Source organism: Dipodomys ordii, unplaced genomic scaffold (genome assembly GCF_000151885.1).
Source record: "Dipodomys ordii isolate 6190 unplaced genomic scaffold, Dord_2.0 Scaffold161, whole genome shotgun sequence".
NCBI classification, from domain to species: Eukaryota; Metazoa; Chordata; class Mammalia; order Rodentia; family Heteromyidae; genus Dipodomys; species Dipodomys ordii.
Genome location: NW_012267377.1, coordinates 3,339,176 through 3,349,555, shown reverse-complemented (window position 1 = coordinate 3,349,555; position 10,380 = coordinate 3,339,176). Strand labels below are relative to the sequence as shown.

The window sequence follows — 10,380 nt, the reverse complement described above, 5'->3', positions numbered from 1 at the left end:
AGGGGCTTTAAGAGGTGAGAAGCAAGAAGAGGACAGCAGCAGGAGGAGGGTGTGAGCAGAGGGAGTAAAGTTTGGGAAGTGGAAAGTCCCTTAGACTCCAGAGACACACAGAGCGGCAGCTCAAGGAGGGAATGAAGTCAACTATGTTTCCACATTCAAGAGAAGGTCTGCTGTCATGAGCTCAGAAACTTGAAAACATCCGCACCACCCATGCTTGGGCCGAACGTACACATGCCGCTGGTGTTTTCGCCAATGGGGCGGATTCTCCTGATTTGTCACTGACAAGCTTGAGCGAAGTGTTCCACTGGAAATAACAATCTCATCAGAAACAACGATCCTGATGGGCTGGGAACATCTCACCTCTTGGAAGGACGGTTGCAGAGGTGTTCTCCACTCCCAGGACTTCGAGAAACAGAGGAAGGGCAGTCATGACCTGTTTTCAGTACTCACACCCCATAGAGCTACATTATATAAAACACTGTTTCCTCCAGAATTTATGGGCTTTTTTTGTTTTGTTTTTTGGAGAAAGCAACATCAAACAGAAATTTCTGAGATTAAGACAGGAAATGAGTGATCCAGCAAGCTGGATTTCACCCAAGGAGCTGTCCCCACAGCTGTAAAGAATAGTTACAAAAAGTTCCAGAGGATTTGCCTGGTACCATTCAAAAGCGGCCAGGCTGGGAACTGCAGAGAACAATCTGGAGCGTGATGAAGGGCTGCTGGAAAGCGTAGCTTGGACTCCCCAGAAATATGTCAGTCTGGTGCACAGCCTGACTAGGAAACCATCTGTCTCTTAGTCCATGTTTGGAGGTGGTCCAGGGACCAGAGTATAAGAATCTTCTACAGCAGGAATGACAAGGTGTTTGTTCTGCTCCAAGAATAAATGGATGACTTATCATCAAAGGTGGCACTGTGGTGTCATTTGCCAAAATCTAGCATAGTACTATTTATCTGGCAAAGGCTGACCTACCAGCAGGGCTGGGGTGAGAGCTCTGTTTATGCTGATTTATTTATGCTCTGTCTCTCTAGCTCTCTCTCTCTCTCTGTCTCTGTCTCTGTCTGTCTCTGTCTCTCTCTCTCTCTCTCTTTCTCTCTCCTCATCTTTCTCCCCTTAAAGAGCACTCACTCAGCATACAGATTTTGGAAGTTGTCATTTAAAGGCCTCATGACTGCCCCGTTTATAACTGCTGATCCAATGTGATACCATTTTGGAAGAAATCACCCAGGCAATGGTCTGGGAGCCCTGTCCTGGGAAGCAGGGAGTACATGTTTGAAACTTCTATGCATGGGTCAGCAGGAGAGCAAAAGCCTGTTACATCCTTAGTCATATGAAGCCTTCTCTCTGCACCCCTAACCTGCTCAGACACAGACTGGGCACTGGGAGTCCTATAGCAGACCTTACTGGGACTCTGTCTCCCAGTTTTTCACGTTCCCACCCTCATCCTACTTTCTGCTTAATCTCCCTGAGATTTAGGTGCTTATCACATCACTCCTCTGCTCAACCATCTTTTCTCTCACCATGTCCTCAAGCACCAACTTTGAAGAAAGCTTTACATTGTGACCTTTAGCAATGGAGATATGTCCAGAGTCCAGATGCAAGGTCATGCATCAGAGCAAAGAAAGGGGATTCAGTCACGGGAAGGCAAGGAACCGAAAGCTGATATGGTTAGCCTCACAGACAGAGAATGGGAGAATGGAAGGACAATGTGCCCGGGACTGCAGAGAGGACCTGCCAGTTTGGGCTGAAAACAGCTCTGCATGAAATCATGCATTGTTGGTTTTACAAATCACTTTTGGCTGAAAGTTCTCTGTTCTCAGCAGCTAAAGGTACTGCTACCCACAACTCAATGTTGATTTTTGTCTGTTGATGTTTTGATTTTTTGACCCTATAGATGATGGTAGTTCCATAAGGTTATCACAGAAATATTGCAACCAGGGGGAAGGACCCAGCACAGAGCATCTGTCAGATATGAGTGGGAAAGTAACTCTGCAGACAGGCACAGAGAAGCCTAGATACAATAGGTGCAGTCCAACATACTTGATCATGATAATAAACTGCTGTCTCATTGGTGTGTGTATCTCCCATGCCATACGTGTGGTTGTTGTTTATAAAATAAATTCACTGTGAAATGGTCTGTTTTGTTGTGCAGGCCAATAGCAGCCTCATATACCCATGTGTCCTTTAAGTCTTCATTGACTCAAGAGCCAACACCAAGTGACTGAATGATATTATCTAGAAATCTAGATTAAAGACACACTGTGATGGTCACCAATAACCCTATGGCCTTCTAACATTCTTTACAATGTATCCAGTCATTAAATGATGCATGACTGAATTATATCTAATATAAAACTTGATTGATGGGTTCTAGTGGTTTATGCTCCTTCAGGAGGCTGACATCAGAGGATCAAAGTTTGAAGTCAGCTTGGACAGAAAACTCTTGGAGACTTCCTCTTCAACATAACTAGCAAAATTGCTGGGCTGGAGATCTGGCTCAAATGGTAGCATGTGAGCCAATAGAGCAAACAAGCAGAGAATGTTCAAACCCTAGTACTTCCCTCCCCTCCCACATCCCAATTTAATTGTTTCCTGTTTATCAAAATATCATGTGTGTGTGTGTGTGTGTGTGCGCGCGTGTGTGTGTGTGTGTGTGTGCGCGCTTGTGCACGTGTACACATGTGCATGCCAGTACTGGGGCTTGAACTCAGGGCCGCATGGTCTTATTTGGCTTTTTTTTGCTCAAGGCTGGTATTCTACCAACTGAGCCACACCTCCACTTTTTGCTGGTTAATTGAAGGTAAGAGTTTCACAGATTTTTCTGTCAGACTGGCTTCAAAAGGTGATCCTCAGATCACAGCTTCCTGAGTTGCTGGGATTACAGGCATAGGCCACTAGTACCTAGCCTAGAAGGATTTTTAATAAATTACAACAGCTGCAAACTCTACTTATTTCTAACCCCAGAGTCAACCAATTACACTCACTTATTTCTCATTAAAGTTTTTTCACCGTAGTAACACATAACATACAATTTACTTACCATTTGTAAATTCATAGTTGAGTAGCATCAAATATATTCCCTATGTTGCTTAACTCTTTTCAATCCCAGTTGAAATCGCCTACCCGAGATATTTACCTCAACATGTGGGTCATCACTTATCACCTGAGGATACTCTCTCCCCTTGCCTCCTACAATGCAGGCACAAAGCTTAGTGGCCCTCACATCTCTTTATTTAGCTCTCTTAGCCCTGGACTTCCCCCAGCCCCCGCAATAAGTCTGAAAGTATTCATCACTCCAGGAACCCACAATAGCATTGAAGCATCCACTTTTTTACCCTAAACTATAGACAGTGTCTCTCTGACTCTGCCCCTAAAAACCAAATATGCCCTATTCTCTGCAGTTAAAAGGAGAGTTGTAAAAACCAGTTTCCCAAACTACCATGGTTAATGACTGGGTAAAATTGTGGATTTTTTTTTTGTAGAATTCCCCCAGGGAGGCAGGGATAGAGGCAGAAGGCCAAGTTTCTGTGTTCTATTTCCCAGCTTTGCTTCTGAAAAGTGTCTAAATAATACCAGTCCTTTTTCATGGAACCGCCTCTGCCAGGGAAGAGCTGGGTGTTGGTTGAAATGTCGTATGTGTTGTTGCTCAGAATTCATGACTAGGTGTCCCGTGCATTCAGGTCATCCTTCTGGGGAATTTTGCCAGCATTGGCAATTCCATTCTTGAAATGTAGCCTGTTGCATGTTACTAGTCCTCATTTCTGTCTTCTGTCTTTCACATTTTATGGTCTCCTTTCGGTGGAATCTTTTCCATTTTCCAAGGCACATTGTTTTTCTAGTTGCCTCTGAAGAATGAGTGCATTTTTTTCATAGGAAGTGCATATTTGAAATTTTTGTTTTGCATGTACACTTAATGAGTTGGTTTCTGTTGTTGACTATAATCTGTATAGCATAAAATTCATCCTTTTAGGTTAGCTTATCCGACTTTACTGCATTAATTTTTTTTTATTATCTTCACAAAGTTAAGCAACCATCAGCCACTAACTCTGACACACTCTCATTTCCAACTTTAGGTTATTTATTCATGAAACCTTCTATAAAAGTTCTTGGGAGGAAAAACATCTGGTGCTAAGCAAGAGCAGTCCCTCATTTATAAGTTGAGTAGGGGGACAGGTGCCTAAAAATCCAGGGACTGCTATGTCTGGCCTTACGGAGCAAGACGCCACGCTGAGAAATCTTGGGTAGCACCAAGTTGTGGGCAGCTTGGAGGATCTCCAAGTGGTCCCAACCAACTAGCCAGGAAGAAGTTGGGGCCTTTGGTCTAACTACAAGGAAATAATTCTGCCAATAATCTGAGTGAGTTGGGAAATAAAGTCTTCTCTACAGATTAAAACAGAGCCCAGGAATTCCCTCAACTCTGTCTTGTGTGATCTTAAGCAGAAAACTTGGCTAAAGCAACATCAAGGTTCCTAATCCATTGAACCTTTGAGATAAGAAAAAGCTGTGTCACTTCAGATGGCTAAGTTTGTAGTGATTTGTTACTTGGCAATAGAAGATGAGGGCATCTGATCTCAACATCTTCCATTGCTCATTTTACTGAAGGCTCTAGCCTGGAGCATCCAACCTACATTCAGCATTTGTCATCATCAAGAATAGACCCTGCAACTTGAAGAAACGCCACTGAGATGTGGGGCTGGGTTCTGCTCCAGCTTTGGTGGAGAGCATTATCTTTCACAGCCCTCAGAGGAACAATAGCATAAAAGCCCCAAAGCAAACTTGTAAGGTCAAGTCTTGGGGACTGTCTTCAGAATGCTCCCCTCTCCTCTAGAACACAGAGAATGGAGATGAATGAATCAAGACTCCCATCTTAGGACTGCCATCACTAGGCCAGGAAATAGGAAAGTGGCTGAAAGAATCATTGGTCATTGTTGTCTTCTTGTTTGTTTGCTGTGGTGTTTGAAGAGATTGAATGATGCCTTGTGGGAATTGGAGGAGCATCAGATTAGATGTCAGGTGGATGTGTCCACATCCCAGAGGTGCTATTTCTTAACCTCAGCAAACTTACTCCCAGGCCTGTGACGTCAGTCATTGTCTTTGGAAAAGATGCAGCTAAAATCTAAGTTAATTTTCACTGTGATGTCACTATAAGGTATTAAGGATGGGGTGCCCTTTAGTGCATGCTAAATTAAAAAAAATAATAAACCTCCTGTTCTCGTTGGCGCAAACCACAGTGTGTTTGTTGGAAATCTTTCCATTCTAATTCCTTTAATGCTTTTCCAAGTAGATCCTGATCTAGTCACAATTCACATTTGTGTAGTTCAGCTCATGGTGCTCACAACAGAGGGTCAGGCATTCATAGAACTCTGGGGTAAAACTATGACCAAAGTGTGTTGCGACTGAGCAAAAAAACAGATATCCAGAGTGCCCTGGCATTGAGATTCAGTCTTCACTGGAACCTGATTTTCTGTATTAAGACCTGTGCCATTCTCCATCTCACAGGGGTCTCCATGGTAACCGGGCATGAGACCCCACCTGCCACTTGGCTGCTGTTTGGCCTTGACCCTATGACTTCTCATGGCTTTCAGATTCTCTCACTTGGATGGAACACAGAGATCAGACATAAGGGGGAAGTGTTTCTACTGCCTGAACTTGACCTTGTTCCTCTGGGCTTTTTTGTAAGTCTTTCTGACTAGAGTTTTTGGGTAGAAGAATTTTATAAATGCAGAAGAGAGCACCAAGCTGGTGAAGTAGGTTTGGGGCCTACCAGAAGGCCAATGATGAGGGAAATGCCAAAGGCACATGAGAATGACAGGAAGGAAGATTGTAAGCTTAGTTAGAGAAGAGAAAAGTAGAGTAGTGTGTCCTGTGGGTGGGAGAGTTGAAAATGAGGTTTTTATTTTAAAGCAATTTCGTTGGTGCAATCCTAGTTACTTGGGAGGCTGAGATCGGCGGATCGCGATTCAAAGCCAGCCTGCCAGGAAAGTCCCCATGAGACTCTTTTTTTTTTTTTTTTAACTATTTTCTTTTAATTGTGAAAATACTGTACAGAGGGTTTACAATAATTACATGGGCAAGGTAATGAGTACATTTCTTATCAAACATTGTTGCCTCCTCCTTTGTTTCCCCTTCCCATTTCCCTCCAACCACCAACACACACACACACACACACACACACACACACACACACACACACACACACACCCGTTCCCCCTCCCTACCCCCTCCCAAAGTTGTAAAGTTTGTTTTTCGACATAAGGTCTTATCCAATTAACCACTCAAAAACCAGAAGTGGCACTGTGGCTCAAGTGGTAGAGTGCAAATCTTGAGCACAAAGAGGCTCAGGAACAGCACCCATGTCCCGAGCTCATGCCCCACAACCTACAAAAATAAATCAGTTTCATTGGTGAAAAGACCTGCAAGCTTAAGCATTCCCAGTAGAGCTACATACCTTACCAACATCACTACTCTGAGAGCTCACAGCTGAGTCCTCACTACCAGGCAGCTCATAGTTACCAGTCCTCTCATTTACAGTATGTTTTTGCCTCCTGAGGAGGCTTTTCCAGACAAAGATGTTGCTCTCCCTCCTATACCTGACTCTCACATTGCTGCAGAGATTCTACCTGTCTTCTTTGGAAACTGCCTTTCTTTTTCTAGCTTCCCCCATCCATATATGCAGCTGTGATTGTCTGATGTCTTACCCTGGACTATACATAGCTGTACCTGTGGACATTTGTTTTGATATTGTCTAGGGTCTGGGTTTGTATTCTCTGCTGATCAAAGAAGTAAAAGGCAGGAAAATGTTTCAAGTAGATAGAGCAAGTTTGAGAGAGAAAGTAAATAGCAAAGCAGATTCTCTGATGAGAAAGACCAAAAGATGGGAATTCTTAACCACCTTGTTCCTCAACGCTCATTCAGCCACGGTGGCATAGTTTTAGTTTAATTGGTTGAGAGGCTGCCATGTACCATTCATTTCACAATTGGGCCCCCACCTTAGGGTAGGTGAAAGGAAACCTTCCATGAGCACAGAACGGGGGAGACATGCTCTCTCTCAGAGCTCATGCAAGGTACATGCACCAGGAGCCCAGAACCACAGGGCCTGATGGCTAGCTAATAAGGGAGATAAGAATCTCTCACTTTTGTCTGCCTGGGCTGGATTCAAACCAAGATTCTTGGATCTCTGCTTCATGAGTAGCTAGGATTAAAGGCATGAGACATCAGCCCTTGGCTTAACTAGTTTTGTTTTTTCATTTATTGCATTCATAACAAGATAGATTTTCTATTGATATTTGCCTTTTGTATCCTGTGTTACTGAATCTTTTGTTACCTGAAGGTGATAAACATATCTCTATTCTCTTCTAAAGTTATAAAGTTCTTTTTCTTTTAAAATCTTTAAAACATGTGGGATTAATTATTTAGTTGGGTATCTTATTTTTCCTGTGAGATCAATGTATTGAGCAAGCACTATTAACTGAGTCTTTTTCTCAATCTGCCTTGTCTTTTCTGTCTGTAGTATTTATAATGTCTGACATCTTTTGGGATTTCTTCCTACTACCCCACATTTTTAGATGTTTGTTTAATAAATTCCTTATACTGTTTCAGAAGTTCAGTGTTTTTAAGAAAGGGAAAAAATGATTTTTTGTACTTGAGCATTTTTCTTTTCAGCAGGAAGTTTAGTCTATGGAATTTGCCCCTTCTCTTCCCCCCCCCCCGCACATTTTCCACACCTGCAGATGATCCAGCTTTAAATCCTTCTTACATTTCAGAGTAAACTCAATTTAGCCAATGACATATTATTATCTTTTTAACACTGTTGGATTTCTCTTGTCACATGTTGTTTAGGATTTGTGCATGCATTATTTATGAGGGACATTGGCCTGTGTTTTTCTTGTGCATTCTGCCCTCTGGTTATTTGGTTCCTGTAATCCCACGGTTCTTCTATTTATATGCTCTGGAAGGCTTTCTGCAACATTAGGATGACTTGTCATCCAAAAGTTTGGTTAAATTTTCCAACGAAATGTTCTGGGTTTAGTGTTTGGTTTTTTGGTATTTCCCCGACCCACACCCCAGGCTGATTCAACTTCCAAAATTTCCCAGAGTATTGTGACGTTCCATTTGCTTTTCTTTTCATATCATTTTTGGTGACGTTTATTTTTTAGGGAAAAAGGTGTTCATTTTCTACATCTTTAAATAGGTTAGGTTAAGGTTGTTTTTTGTTGTTGTTGCTTTTTGGTTTGGTCAGTCATGGGGCTTGAACTCTGGGCCTGGGTGCTGTCCCTCAGCTCTTCAGCTCAAGGAAAACACTCTACCACTTGAGCCACAGCACCACTTCTGGTTTTCTGGTGGTTTATTGGAGATAAGGGTCTCATGCACTTTTCCTGCCCAGGCTGGCTTTGAACCATGATCCTCAGATCTCAGCCTTCTGAGTAGCTACGATTATAGGTTCCCAGCCTAAGGTTGATTTTTTTTTTTTTTTGCCAGTCCTGGAGCTTGAAATCAGAACCTGGGCACTGTCCCTGAGCTTCATTTGCTCAAGGCTAGCACTCTACCACTTGAGTCATAGCGCCACTTTCGACTTTTTCTGTTTATGTGGTACTGAGGAATTGAACCCCGGGCTTCATGCATACAAGGCAAGTATTCTACCACTAGGCCATATTCCCATTCCCGCTAAGGTTGATTTTTAAAAGCATTTTCTTTACTGATACCCAATTATGTTGGGTTCAGCCTGTGCCTTTCTGAATCAACAGGTTATATTCTATGTGTGTGTGTGTGTGTGAGAGAGAGAGAGAGAGAGAGAGAGACAAAGACAGAGAGACAGAGAGACAGAGACAGAGAGACAGAAAGAGAGCAAATACTTGAACTTGAACTCAGGGCCTCACATTCTTGTTAGGCTTTTACTCTAAAGGCTAACGCTCTATAGCTGGAGCCATACCTCCATGTCCAGCTTTTTGCTGCTTCATTGGAGATAAGAGCCTCTGGGACTTTCCTTCCCTGAATGCTTTGAACTACAATCTTTAGATCTCAGTCTCCTGAGTAGCTAGGATTACTGGTGTGAGCCATTAGCCCAAGGCAGGCACGCTGTGCTCATCCTGACTGGTGCTCTGTTGCCTTAGTGTAAGCCATTGATGAAACTCCATAGGTTTATATTCAATGGAGAACCATGGGGTTATTTCTTTATTGTCAAACAGTTATACTTAGTAAAGGAAGGAGCTGCCAGCTCACCTGTGGTATCAGCCAAGTGAAGTGGTGGTGAGTTGGAGGTTTCTTTCCATGGCAAATCATAGAGCCCCAAGCTTCCAGGCCTGCCAACTCAGCACTTGTGCAAGTACTAAACTCATTTGGTTTTTCTGCCTTAAAGACCAAAGGGTGCTAAGGAAGCTGTGTTGGCAGACAGATGTTTTACAAGGCCTCCAAGCTTTCCCCTGTGTAGGAAGCACTTGTAACCACCAAGAATAAAAGTCAATTTGACCATCAATAAATGTTTGTTCAGAGAATGAATCAAAGTGACAAGAGCACCACAGGTATCATGTCACGTGTTCAGCATGCTCCAGATGTGTGCTGGAAGGGAGGGGGAGGCTTTGTTTGGGGCAAACGCACAAGCATGGTCCTGGCTGCCTCACCCTCCTCGTGGGGTTCCTGTGTGCTTACAGTGAGTTGTGCCTTGGGCTTGGAGGTCTGGGTGTGTGGGTGACTGGGACAAATGCTTTGAAAAGAAAAGCTGAGGACCAGATTAACAAAAGACTTGTAAAAGCATGTTGAAAACATGTCTGGAAAATGAGTTTGAAGTGTAGCTGGAAGTCAGAGTCATGTTCTGTATTACAAATGCAGGAATTAAAATGGTTGCAATCTTTTCATAAAACAGCTTTTTAAGAACCTTATGGACCTCCTCCAGCCGCTGTGGTGCTGCCTGTGTGCTCATTCGGTGCGGACCGGGGACCTCTTTTGTGAAGCGGCATCTGAGGAGACTGGCGCTCTTGATGGCCGACGAAAAGCCCAAGGAAGGAGTCAAGACTGAGAACAACGATCATATTAATTTGAAGGGCAGGATGGTTCTGTGGTGCAGTTTAAGATGAAGAGGCACACACCACTTAGTAAACTAATGAAAGCCTATTGTGAACGACAGGGTTTGTCAATGAGGCAGGTCAGATTCCAATTTGATGGGCAGCCAATCAATGACACAGACACACCTGCACAGGTGGAAATGGAGGATGGAGATACAATTGAGGAGTTCCAGCAGCAGACAGGAGGTGTCTACTAAAAAAGGGAACCTGCTACTTTGCTCCAGAACTTTGTTCTTATAGACCAAGAATACATTCTTAATTAGAAAACTGCAATTTGGTTCCACCACATCCTGACTACTACAGTATAGTTTTCTCTATTCTTTC

General features: G+C 43.2%; 1 pseudogene; it reads left to right on the top strand.

Annotated features, from left to right (window-relative positions):
• The first annotated feature begins 9,972 nt into the window (after positions 1 to 9,972).
• On the top strand, positions 9,973 to 10,374 carry LOC105998331 (annotated as a pseudogene).
• The last annotated feature ends 6 nt before the right edge of the window (positions 10,375 to 10,380 follow it).